Source organism: Hypanus sabinus, chromosome 14, assembly GCF_030144855.1.
Source record: "Hypanus sabinus isolate sHypSab1 chromosome 14, sHypSab1.hap1, whole genome shotgun sequence".
Classification (NCBI taxonomy): domain Eukaryota; kingdom Metazoa; phylum Chordata; class Chondrichthyes; order Myliobatiformes; family Dasyatidae; genus Hypanus; species Hypanus sabinus.
In genome coordinates, this window is record NC_082719.1 from 10,472,176 (window position 1) to 10,485,683 (window position 13,508).

General features: G+C 44.8%; 1 protein-coding gene and 1 long non-coding RNA gene across 3 annotated transcripts in view; one reads left to right on the top strand and one right to left on the bottom strand.

The window, feature by feature from the left end:
- sec24d (SEC24 homolog D, COPII coat complex component) overlaps nucleotides 1–13,508 on the top strand; it is a 192,640-nt gene that overhangs the window by 5,158 nt on the left and 173,974 nt on the right. The gene's annotated exons all lie outside the window — the stretch shown is intronic.
- Nucleotides 12,945–13,508, bottom strand: part of LOC132404558 (uncharacterized) — a 33,931-nt gene continuing 33,367 nt past the window's right edge. The window contains exon 3 of the long non-coding RNA XR_009515579.1: nucleotides 12,945–13,314. This is a non-coding gene — a long non-coding RNA (uncharacterized LOC132404558). The remainder of the gene's footprint in view (nucleotides 13,315–13,508) is intronic.

Genomic DNA, 13,508 nt, shown 5'->3' on the forward strand with positions numbered 1-13,508 from the left:
ATGACTACCACATTCCTCGTCTTCTTCTTTCCCTTTTGCACCACGGAACCAGGCTCAGTGCCAGAAACCCGATCACCATGGACACCCTCGTAAGGTCACCCCCCCCCCCGCCCCCGCCCCAACAGTATCCAAAAAGAGATAATGATTACTGAGGGGGATGGCCACAGGGGTGCTCTCTACTATCTGTGCTCTTTCCCTCACTTCCCTGACAGCCACCCACTTACCTAACTCCTGAAGCCTCAGGGTGACTTACTCCCTGTAGTTCCTCTCTATCTCCTATGCCGCAGCTCCAGATCCCTAACAAAATGGCGGATAGTCTACACTCAGCCAGGCAGTGATGGATCCTTTCTCTACCTCAATAAGCCCAGTCAGAGAGGCCTCTAAAATAAGGATGGCTTGCAGCTGTGAACCAGATGACACTTGGCCTGTGCTATTACCAGTCTCACTTTGGTAGGAACGTTATGAAGTTATGACTGCCTTGCAGCTTCGACAGTGCCAGCACCTCAGGACATCAGAGGCCCATGAACATTGTGGGTTCCAGTTGCCAGGGTCGTCTACTGTTCATTACAGACACCTCGACAGGGCGACACTTGCTGTGTGACACAGGTGTTCAAGTGAGTGTGCTACCAGCATTGCCTGTTGATGAGAAGGCAAAGAGCAATGAAACCTCACTGGAGGCCGCCAACGGAAGTGGGATCCAGACCTGTGGGACGCAATGGGTGACACTCTGCTTCAGTGGACAACGTTACACATGGGACTTTGTCCTGGCTAAAGTGGCTAGACTACTGCTTTGTGTTGATTTCTTGTGCCCAAGGACTATCAGTCAATCTTAAAGAACTGTCGGGCTTGTGGATGTTTGGGTTGTTTTCCTGCTCCCCCAGTAAGTTCCTCATTATGACTGTCAAACGCATGGACCACCACATGTGTGTTTACTCGACTGATAGTAAATTCCCAGATAAGACCACATTCTCCACTACAATCACAAAACAGGGTCGGGCACCGCATTCCTACAACTGGCCCAACAGTCCATGCTCGCATACATAGACTGGACCCAGAAAAACTGGCATCCACTAAGGCTGAGCTTGCCAACGTGCAAATACTCAGAATTGCTTATCGATTGATTAGCCCCTGGGCTTCACCCCTCCAGATTGCCCCCTACGTCTGATGGTGATTGCCACCCATGTGGTGATTACAGACACATTAATGAGGCCACCACCTCTGATCGTTACCCGGGTCAACACATTCAAACATTTTGGCACGTTTAGCTGGAAAATTATCTTCCAAAGTCAATCTAGTTAGGGGCTACCATCAGGTGCCTGTGTGTTCAGAGGACACTCCAAAAACCATATAGCAATTACAGCACAGAAAAGAGGCCATCTCGGCCCTTCTAGTCTGTGCCAACACTTACTCTCACCTAGTCCCACTGACCCGCACTCAGCCCATAACCCTCCATTCCTTTCCTGTCCATATACCTGTCCAATTTTGCTTTAAATTACAATACCGAACCTGCCTCTACCACTTCTACTGGAAGCTCATTCCACACAGCTACCACTCTGAGTGAAGAAATGCCCCCTCATGTTACCCTTAAACTTTTGCCCCCTAACTCTCATGTCCTCTTGTTTGAATCTCCCCTGCTCTCAATGGAAAAAGCCTATCCACATCAACTCTATCTATCCCCCTCATAATTTTAAATACCTCTATCAAGTCCCCCCCCCCCCTCAACCTCCTGTACTCCAAAGAATAAAGACCTAACTTGTTCAATCTTTCCCTGTAACTTAGGTGCTGAAACCCAGGTAACATTCTAGTAAATCTTCTCTGTACTCTCTCTATTTTGTTTATATCTTTCCTATAATTTAGTGAGCAGAACTGTACACAATACTCCAAATTTGGCCTTACCAATGCCTTGTACAATTTTAACATTACATTCCATATCCTATACTCAATGCTCTGATTTATAAAGGCCACCATACCAAAAGCTTTCTTCACCACCCTATCCACATGAGATTCCACCTTCAGGGAACTATGCACCACCATTATTCCTAGATCACTCTGTTCTACTGCATTCCTCAATGCCCTACCATTTACCATGCATGTCCTATTTGGATTATTCCTACCAAAATGTGTCACCTCTCACTTATCAGCATTAAACTCCATCTGCCATCTTTCGGCCCACTCTTCTAACTGGCCTAAATCTCTCTGCAAGCTTTGAAAACCTACTTTATTATCCACAATGCCACCTACCTAAAAACAGCTGTGATAACCATGTTTGGCCTTTTTGAGATTCTGTGCATGCTGTTTGGACTGAAAAATGTGCACAGTCCTTCCAACAACTGATTGATTAAAATGCTTAGATTTTAGTTTTGTTTACCTGAATGACATACCTGCCACCAGTGCATCCAAAACCAAACATCTATAGAAGTTGGGTGTTTTTGTTGACATACCCAATCTCTTCAAACTCTTAATGAAATATAGTCGCTGTCTTGTCCTCTTTATAGCTGCATTGATGTGTTGGGACCAGATTATGTCCTTGGAGATCTTAGCTCCCAGGAACGTAAAGCTACTCACTGTCTCCCCTTCTGATCCCTCTATGAAGATTGGTATGTGTTCCTTCATCTTACCCTTCCTGAAGTCCACAATCAGCTCTTTCATCTTACTGATGTTGAGTTCCAGGTTGTTGCTGCAGCACCACACCACTGGTTGGCATATCTCACTCCTGTACGCCCTCTCGTCTCCATCTGAGATTCTACCAACGATGGTTGTATCAACAGCAAATTTATAGATGGTGTTTGACCTATGCCTAGCCACATAGCAGTGGGCTAAGCACACACCCGAGGTGCACCGGTGTTGATCATCAGCGAGGAAATATTTATCACCAATTCACACAGATTGTGGTCTTCAATTAAGATATTGAGGATCCAATTACAGAGGGAGGTACAGAGGGCCAGGATTTGTAACTTATCAATCAGGACTGTGGGAATGATGGTGTTAAATGCTGAGCTGTAGCCAATGAACAGCATCCTGACATACAATAGGTGTTTGTGTTGTCCAGGTAGTGTAAAGCTATTTGAAGAGTCATTCAGAATGTGTTATTTCATTAGACACGGAGAAAGCATTTGATAGAATTGAATGGCCTTACTTATTTAATGTGTTGGAGAAGTTTAATTTTAGTCCGACATTTATTTCCTGGATTAAACTGATTTATCACACTCCAGTAGCCTCGGTGTTTACTAATAATCAAAGATCTCCCTTTTTTCGTTTATTTCGGGGCACTAGAAAGGGCTGTCCTCTTAGCCCATTATTATTTAATATTGCTTTAGATCCTTTGGCAATTGCCATCAGAGAATCATAGGATATTTCGGGTATTAATCATGGGACAGATATTCATAAATTATCTTTGTATGCAGATGATTTATTATTATTCATTTCTAACCCTGAGAAATCTATTCCAGCAGTTCTATCATTGTTGGCTCAATTTAGTGAGTTTTCTGGGTATAAGTTAAATCTTAATAAGAGTGAATTGTTTCCTTTGAACAGACAGGTCCCAATTTATGGAAATTTACCTTTTAAATTAGTTAATGACTCTTTTATTTACTTAGGGATTAAAATCACAAAAAACCATAAAGACTTACTTAGGTTTAATTTTCTACCCTTAATTGATCAGATTAAATGCTTGTTTACTAAGTGGTCACCATTATCTTTATCTCTGATAGGTAGGATTAATGCTATTAAGATGGTTATTTTACCTAAGTTTTTATATATTTTTCAAGTGGTACCAATCTTTATTCCAAAATCTTTTTTTTACTAATGTTGATTCAAAAATTTCCTCATATATGGCAGAATAAAAATCCCAGGTTAGGTAAAATATACTTACAGAAGGCAAAGAAGGAAGGTGGGTTAGCATTACCTAATTTCAGATTTTATTATTGGGCAGTTAATATTAGATATTTGTTATGTTGGTTGAAAGACTGGGATGGATCTTTTAGCCCTCATTGGGTGAGTTTGGAAATTAAATCGGTACCAGGTTATGCTCTGGGTTCTATTTTAGGGACATCTCTCCCTTTTGCTCTTTCTAAATTGCCGAAACGAATTGACAACCCAATGGTTAAACATACTTTACGTATAGGGTTTCAATTTCGGAAATTTTTCGGGTTGACTCAGTGCGTTTTAAATATTCCTATTGTATCCAATTGTTTTTTCCACCCTTCAATTATAGATCAAGCTTATTCGGCTTGGAAAACTAAGGGATTACTAAGATTTTCTGATTTATTTTTGGACAATTGTTTTATGTCTTTTGAGCATATCTAATAAATATAATTTGCCCAGATTTCATTTTTTTTTTTTTTTAAGGTATTTACAGATTAGGCATTTTTTAAGTACTGTACTTCCTACGTTTCCAAATTTTGTGTCTTCAGATATTTTGGAGAATTTGTTTGAATTGTTCAAAAAGGGCTTCTATCAAAACTTTATAATATAATTATGAAGATACATTCAGAGCCCCTTTATAAGACAAAAAATGATTGGGAAAGAGAGCTTAATCTTATTATTCCTATTGAGAATTGGGATAGAATTCTTCAATTAGTTAATACATCATCTATATGTGCCAAACATTCATTAATATGTTTAAGGTCGTACATAGGGCCCATATGTCCAAGGATAAATTGGCTCATTTTTATTCCTATATAAATCCTATTTGTGATAGATGTCAATCTGAAATAGCGTCTTTAACTCATATGTTCTGGTCGTGTCTGCTTTTGAAAAAATATTGGAAAGATATTTTTGATATTATCTCTGCGGTATTGAACATCGATTTACAACCCCATCCTATTACCACAATTTTTGGTTTACCAATGATGGACTCACTTCATTTATCTTCTTCCGCTTGTCGAATGATTGCATTTCTCACTCTGATGGCTAGAAGATCTATTTTGTTGAATTGGAAGGAAATTAATCCTCCTACTGTATTTCATTGGTTTTCTCAAACTATGTTATGTTTAAATTTAGAAAAAATTAGAAGTGGTGTATTTGATACTTCTATTAAATTTGAAAACATATGGAGACCATTTTCATATGATGTAATATGACCCTGTTCCAAGCCTATTTGATTTTCCGGCTTTAATCTTATTTATGTTGAGAGGATCGGAGTTGACGACATTGATGATTTTGTGTTTTTGTGAGATATTATAAACAGCCCTTTTTTTTTCTTTTTCTAGTTTTTCTTTTTTTCTTGCTTTTTTTCTTTATTAGCTATTAGATTAGTAGTTTAGTTATTTTTGCATAACGTTTTTTTTCTTTTTTCTGTTTTTTTATATTATATATTATGAAATACCTAGATTTACCTTGTTCATATATATACTGTATTGTTCATGTTTTGGGAATACTCATTTATACTGTAATCATTGCTTATGTATTTCATGTGCAATGGGAATGTGTATGTTTGTAATCCCTTTATTAATATATCAATTGTATTTTGTTCATATTATTAATAATAATATAAAGATTGGAAAAGAAAGAAAGAGATTGCATCTGCCATTGACCTACTGTGGCAATAGGCAAATTGCGATGGGTCCAGGTCCTTGCTGAGGTAGGAGTTCATCACTGTAGATGTGAGTGCTACTGGGTGATGGTCATTAAAACAGCTCACATTATTCTTCTTAGGCACTGGTATAATTGTTGCCTTGTTGAAGCAATTGGGAACTTCCACCCATAGCATTGAGAGGTGGAAAATATCCTTGAATACAAACACACATTTTCAGAATCTTACCAGGTACTCTGTTGGGGCCTTCCACCTTGGAAGAGTTCACTCTCTTTAAAGACGGCCTAACATCGGCCTCCGAGACAGAGATCACATGGTCACCGGGTGCAGCAGGGATCTTCACAGCTGTAGTTATATACTCCCTTTCAAAGCAGGGATGAAAGGCATTGAGTTCATCTGGTAGTGTAGCATCACTGCCATTCATGCTATTGGGTTTCGCTTTGTAGGAAGTCATGTCCGGCAAGCCCTGCCAGAGTTGCTGTGCATCCGATGTTGCCTCCAATCTCATTCAAAATTGTCTCTTCACTCTTGAAATAGCCCTCCGCAAGTCATACCTGGTTTTCTGGTACAGACCTGGGTTGCCACAGATCTAGCCTTTAGCAGACGACGTACCTCCTGGTTCATCCATGGCTTTTGGTTTGGAAATGTACAGCAATTCTTTGTTGGCACACACTAATCCACACAGGTTTTAATGAAGTTGATAAAAACTGCAGCATACTCCTCCAGGTTTGAAGATGAATCCCTGAATACAGCCCAGTCCACTGATTCAAAGCTGTCCCGTAGGTGCTCCTGTGCTTCCCTTGTCTATAACTTCTTGGTCCTCACTGCTGGTGCTGCAGTCTTCAGTCTCTGCCTATACACAGGGAGTAGAAGTACAGCCAGGTGATCAGACTTCCTGAAGTGAGGACATGGAAGAGTATGGTAGACATTCTTGATTGTGTGTAGCAATGGTCCAGTGTGTTGTTTCCTCTGGTATTTCAAGTGGTTTGCTCATGGTAATTGTTTAGTGGTCTTTTTCAGACTGGCCTGGTTAAAATCCCCCAGAATGATGGTGAAGGCTTTAGGGTGCACTATTTCATGCATGTTGATCCCATTGTTCAGATCATCTAAAGCCTAATTGACATTGGCCTGAGGTGAAATGTATACCACTACCAAAATGATCAAGGAAATCTCCCGCAGCAGGTAAAATGGATGGCACATAACTGAGATATTCCAGGTCTGGTGAACAGAATTGAGACAGAACTAACATTTGTGCAACCAAGAGGAGTTGATCATGAGGCATATGCTTCCACCTCTGCTTTTGAGAGACTCTGTAGATCTATCTTGATGGTGTATAATAAACCCATCGATCTGAATCACTGCATCTGGTATGGAAGGGGTTAACCAGGACTCTGTGAAACAAATGACACACATGGTCCTAATGCCCTTCTGACTCAGCACCCTAGCTCGGGTGCTAAATCCAACACATGTTCATTATTAACCCTGCTAAGTGCCACTTTAGGTTGTCAGCCATTGACTTTCTTGGCCTTCGCATCTCCTCAGAACATGCAAAACCTTTCCCATCAAAGGTAGCATTTATCAAGGGTTTGCCACCACCCCTCACTACTGTAAAACTATGAGTTTTAGTCATGGTGAACATCTATCATCACTTCATTCCAGGAGCTGCTGAATTTATGCTCCCACTATTGTGGTGAACTACATATACCTGTCTGGACACGCCCCCTGCTGACTGCTCCTGTGCCTCCTCCCACAGACCCCTGTATAAAGGCGATCAAGGCCTGAGCCTGGCCTCTTAGTCTCCAGGATGTACTATGGTGGTCACTCACTGCTTGTTCCTTCTTTCAGTCAATAAAAGCCGATATCTCACCTTCACGTCTCAAAGTGAGTTATTGATGGTGCATCAATTTTATTGACTGGAAGTTTTAAACCATGGAAAGCGTTTTACGTCCGGAAAGATTGGATTTGGACCCCCAAGACCCTGAAGCAGCTCTTGCCTTTGAACTCTGGCTTGCATGCTTCCAGTCATACTTGGAGGACGTTTGTGTGACTGACCCCGCCGTTATGCACAGAATTCTCCTCTCGAGGGTCACCCCAAAAATTTATTCATTTATTAGGGACCTATCGACCTATGAGGGGGCACTAGATGCCCTCAAAAGACAGTACCTGTGGCCGGTGAACACCGTCTATGCAAGACATCGCTTAGCTACGCGACGACAGTGGCCTGGAGAGTCAAGCGCCGAGTTTCTCCGAGCCCTACAGACACTCGTCCGAATTTGTGACTGCAAAACGCTCACGGCAGAACAGCATGCAGAGCTCCTGGTAAGAGACGACTTCGTTACAGGACTGAGGTCAGTGTACGTGCGTCAGAGGTTGCTGGAAAAAGCCGATCTTACCTTACGCTCGGCGATCGAGACAGCTGACACGTTCAAAGCTGCTCTGCACAACGCTGACGCTGTCCAGTCGCGCAATTCACCGCCGGTTCCCGCGAGCGAATTCGCCAACACCGCTGCCAGTCGTGATTCCACGAACTCCCTGAACCCGACCACGGCGGCAGCCTGTCAAAAGCCCAAGCTGTGTTATTTCTGCGGAGTCATAAAGCACCCCCGAAAACGCTGCCCGGCGCGAGAAGTGACCTGCTCCAGCTGCGGAAAGTGGGGCCATTTCACCAAGGTCTGTAAGTCTAAACTACGAGCGGCGTGCAGCACTGCGGGTGAGACATGGGGGCCGCCATCTTGCATGCCTGGATGTGGGCGGCCATCTTTGTCGGCGTCAGCATGCCCTGCCCCCGACCCGCCGGTGTTTACCGGGCACCAAGACGGCTCAACTCTGATCACCGTAACCCTCGACCAAAGCGCCCCACACCAGCTTGCAAGGTCAATGATGGACATCCTGGTGGAAGGGCACAGGACTAGCTGCCTGTTTGACACAGGCAGCACTGAGAGTTTTATTGACCCGGTCACAGTGCAACACTGCGGACTCATGACACGGCCGGTAAGTCAGAGGATCACTTTGGCTTTTGGGTCGCATTCCACAGACATCCGGGCGGGTTGTGTAGCGACATTGGTGGTGCAGGGCGCAGAATATCAGAACTTTGCGCTACTGGTTATGCCTCAACTGTGCGCACCTGTGCTATTGGGGCTGGACTTCCAGAGCCACCTCGAAAGTGTGACTATGGCATATGACGGGCCCCTCCCACCACTCACTGTCAGGAATCCTCAGATTGGTGGGACTTCGCCATATACCCCGCTACTGACCGCGCACACACACGGGCCCACACGTCCCACTCAGCACCATGCCGACAGCTGCGCTACCGACACCACTTGTGGTCTCCCCACTCTCAAGGTCCCTCCCCCACCGCTGTTCGCCAACCTGACCCCCGACTGTAAACTGGTGGCGACTAAAAACAGGAGGTACAACGCGGGGGAGGGGGCCTTCATTCAGTCAGAGGTGCAGCAGCTGCTCATGGAGGGGATCATTGAGCCAAGCACAAGTCCTTGGAGGGCCCAGGTGATTGTTGTTCGGACTGGGCAGAAAGTTAGGATGGTGGTGGACTATAGTCAAACCATCAATAGGTTCACGCAGCTTGACGCGTACCCCCTACCCCGCATCGCGGATATGGTCAACCAGATAGCTCAGTACAAGAGGTACTCGACAATAGATCTGAAATCCGCTTACCACCAGCTCCCCATCCACCCAGAGGACTGCCCCTACACCACCTTCGAGGCGGGCGGCAGGCTCTATCACTTCCTGCTCGTCCCCTTCAGTGTCACGAATGGTGTCTCTGTCTTCCAGAGGGAAATGGACCGGATGGTGGACCAGTACCAAATGGAGGCCACATTTCCCTATCTGGATAACATCACCATCTGTGGTCACGACTGGTCAGATCACGACGCCAACCTCCAATGATTTTTCCAAGTGGCCGAAGCTCTGAACCTTACTTATAACAGGGACAAATGTGTGTTCAGAACCACCCGACTCGCTATCCTTGGGTATGTCGTGGAAAACGGGGTCATTGGCCCAGATCCCGACTGTATGCGCCCCCTGTTAGAACTCCCTCTTCCCACCACTCTCAAAGCCCTCAGACGGTGCCTGGGTTTTTTTTCCTATTACGCCCAATGGGTCCCCCATTACGCAGACAAGGCCCGCCCCCTGGTAAAGTCTACCCCTTTTCCCCTCTCTGCTGAGGCCTGCGCAGTCTTCAGCTGCATTAAAGGGGACATTGCCAAAGCAACAATGCATGCGGTGGACGAGACCGCTCCCTTCCAAGTGGAGAGTGACACCTCTGACTTCGCGCTGGCTGCTACCCTCAATCAGGCAGGCAGGCCAGTAGCATTCTTTTCTCGTACCCTTCAAGGCCCTGAACTTCGGCACTCCGCGGTGGAGAAAGAAGCCCAGGCCATAGTGGGGGCTATTAGGCACTGGAGGCACTATCTTGCTGGCAAAAGGTTCACCTTGCTGACCGACCAGCGCTCGGTTGCATTCATGTTCAGCAACCAACAGCGGGGCAAAATCAAAAATGATAAGATTTTGAGGTGGAGAATAGAACTCTCCACCTACAACTATGATATCCTGTACCGGCCTGGCAGACTCAATGAGCCCCCGATGCCCTATCCTGGGGAGCATGTGCCAGCGCACAGCTCAACCGGCTATACGCCCTCCATGCAGATCTTTGCCACCCGGGGGTCACCCGATTTTACCATTTCGTGTACTCCTTGGAGGACATCAGGATGATGACCAGGGACTGCCAAGTCTGCGCTGAGTGCAAACCGCACTTCTACCGTCCTGAAACGGCGCAACTTGTAAAGGCCACCCGCCCTTTTGAGTGACTGAGTGTTGACTTTAAGGGCCCCCTTCCCTCCACCGACCGCAAAGTCTATTTTCTCAATGTTATTGACGAGTACTCACAGTTCCCCTTTGCCATTCCCTGCCCCGACACCACTACCACGACCGTCATAAAAGCCCTGCGCCAGCTCTTCACTCTGTTCGGATATCCCTGCTATATCCACAGTGATAGAGGGTCCTCCTTTATGAGTGACGAGCTGCGCTGGTACCTGCTAGCTAGGGGCATTGCTACTAGTTGGACCACGAGTTATAATCCCCGGGGAAATGGACAGGTGGAGAGGGAGAATGCCACAGTGTGGAAGGCCACACTTTTAGCCCTCAAGTCAAAAGGGTTGCCAGTCTCTCGATGGCAGGAGGTCCTCCCTGAGGCACTCCACTCTATCCGCTCTCTGTTACGTACGTACACCAATGCCACCCCTCAAGAATGCCTATTCTCTTTTCCCAGGAAGTCTGTCACTGGGATCAAATTTGCAGATGACACGACATTGATAGGCCCTATTTCCAACAGTGATGATACAGCCACACACACAAAATGCTGGAGGAACTCAGCAGGCCAGGCAGCATCTAATGAAAAGGGTACATTCAACGTTTCGGGCCGATAACCCTTCTACAGGACTGCAGAACAGCAGCCATGGGTCTGTATATACCTGACATTAGGTTTGGAAAAGCTGGGGTTTCTCTCCTGTGCGGTCTCAATCAGTCACCCTCGTCCCATGGTGCCCGCAAACTGGAGACAGGCTCTTTTTGACTCCATGCGTGACTTCTTGAATCCAGGCCAGAAGGCCTCACAGAAACTGATTGCACTATAGTGTATTTAGCATAGCATTGGAAAGGAGATGCATGATTGGACTGCAGCTTGTGTGGAGGTGCAAATGGGCAAAAATTAACCGTGTTCAGGCATCATTGGCACCTTGAGGTTCCTGAGAGATGGTTTGACCCTGTCAATGTGGGCCTTGCTGGTCCTCTTCACCCCCCGCCCCCCCCTTGAGTTTCCCACACCCTCTTACCATGGTGGTCTGTACCACCAGGTGGCTAGAGGTTGTCCCTCTAGCATCGATGACGGCTGCAGACGGGCTTGGGCATCCATCAGCACCGGGGTTGTTTGGTTTGGCACTCCATTTGATATTTCTTTTGATTGTAGTCCCCAATTCATTTCAGATCTCTGGCCCAGAACTTTGACATTAGGATACATCACACCATAGTGATTCTCCCACAGTCCAATGGCCTATGCAAGCAGTTTCACCAGTCCTTGGAGGCCCTCTGGCAGAAAAAATTCCTTCTCATTGTAGGATAACATAACTTTGAGAAAGGAACATAATTCACAACCACCAACATTGAGTTGTGGTTTTGCTTTAAGAGGCTGGTCTGACATGATGACATTATTATGTAAAAGGTTTTTTTAGTGCACTTTTGGAGTTCAATAAAATGTGTATGGGTTTTGTGAAACATAAAACGCCTCACTTCATTTGATTTGCGGAAACCTACATTATCTGTTCTAAACAGGTGATCTTCTAGCCCGAGGCTGTGCCCTCTGGTCTTAGATTTAGTTTTAAAGACTCCCAAGTCCGCTTGCACCTCTGATTTCTGAATTTTTTTCTCCATTTAGAAAAAAGTTTGTGCCTTTATTCCTACACCATTAAGCATGGTACATCTTTGATGTCGAAATAGTGTACAAAATTGTTATATTTCTCGTGGTTTAACTTTCTCTATGTTTGCTTTCATTTTTATATTCTCACCTAGTAGAATGACCATACAAATTTCATTTTTAAGATTTTTAATTCGGTGCATCATCATTTATAATGCATGTTATAAACAAGGAACAAGAAGCTTTCCCAGTCGAATTCTAAAAAACCAAATTGGCAATCAATGTACCACTTTTATCAATTGAAATATTGAGAACATTGCCAAGAATTTTCCATTGATTTTCCCCCTTCTTCAAACAGCTGTAACATGTTTGTTCCATTCCCCTCCCTTGTTCACCTTCCTTATCCCTCCCACAGCCTGCTTTCTGCCGTTGTCACTCCCTAATCTGGTTCCATCTATCACCTGCCAACCTCTGTCTCAATATGTTTGACACCAGTAAAATGTCACAAAAGACATTATATTTTCACTGTGTGCCTTTGATACTTCTCAGCAACTCTTCAGATATTTAATGGTCAACCCTTTCACCCGACACTTTTCTTCATTTGTCCAGCGATGCAGGATTGCCAAACTTGGTTCCATTGTTACCTGCTTGATTATAATCAGAACACCTCCAGATATGGTTCACATTGTTCTGTTTATTATCAGAGAATGTATAAGCATACAACCTGAAATAATTGTCTTCACAGCTATCCATAAAAAACAGAACCCCAAAAGAATGAATGACAAAACTGTTAGAACCCAAAAGCCCCCTCTCCCCCCCCTTAGTGCTCACCACCCACCCAGCAACAGTAAAACACCCAAAGAGAGACCATGAACAAAATCTATAGTTTACCTGACAGTTCGACATGTCACAGGCTCTCTGTGTCACTAACAAGGGCTGGAGAGATATCACCAAATTTTCACACTGAAAGGTGAGACTGACAGTCGCTGCTACGGTATTACAGGTTGGCGTGTCGCTTTTTATTCCAAGATTCCCAACTTGAGAATCAGCAGCAAATTCTCTCCCCATTGAGTGAAAGAGAGGGTGACTGCAGCCACTTGTCCATACATCCGCCACAGCGAAATCCTGATATTCCAGCTCCCGCGATGCTTCAGTCAGCGACACCGCCCTGGAATCTTTCATCCACCGGGCTGCAAGGGGCCGCACCCTGGAGGTACCAGCTTCCAAGCTGTGCCTGGAGAATGTTGGAAAATGGTTGACCAGTGAGCTTCAGGAACGGGAAATCATCCGCCGTAAAAGAAAATGCATTTTGAGTGCCACATGCAGATCAGGATTTGGATAGAACCCCCAACACCTTGAAAAGGAGATAAAAAAAGAGACTTTAGAACATAGAAAACCTACAGCATAATACAGGCTGTTCAGCCCACAAAGCTGTGCCGAACATGACCTTACCTTAGAAATTACCTAGGGTTACCTTTAACCCTCTCTTTTTAAGCTCCAGATACCTATCAAGGAGTCTTTTAAAAGACTGTTTGTTTCCACCACCGT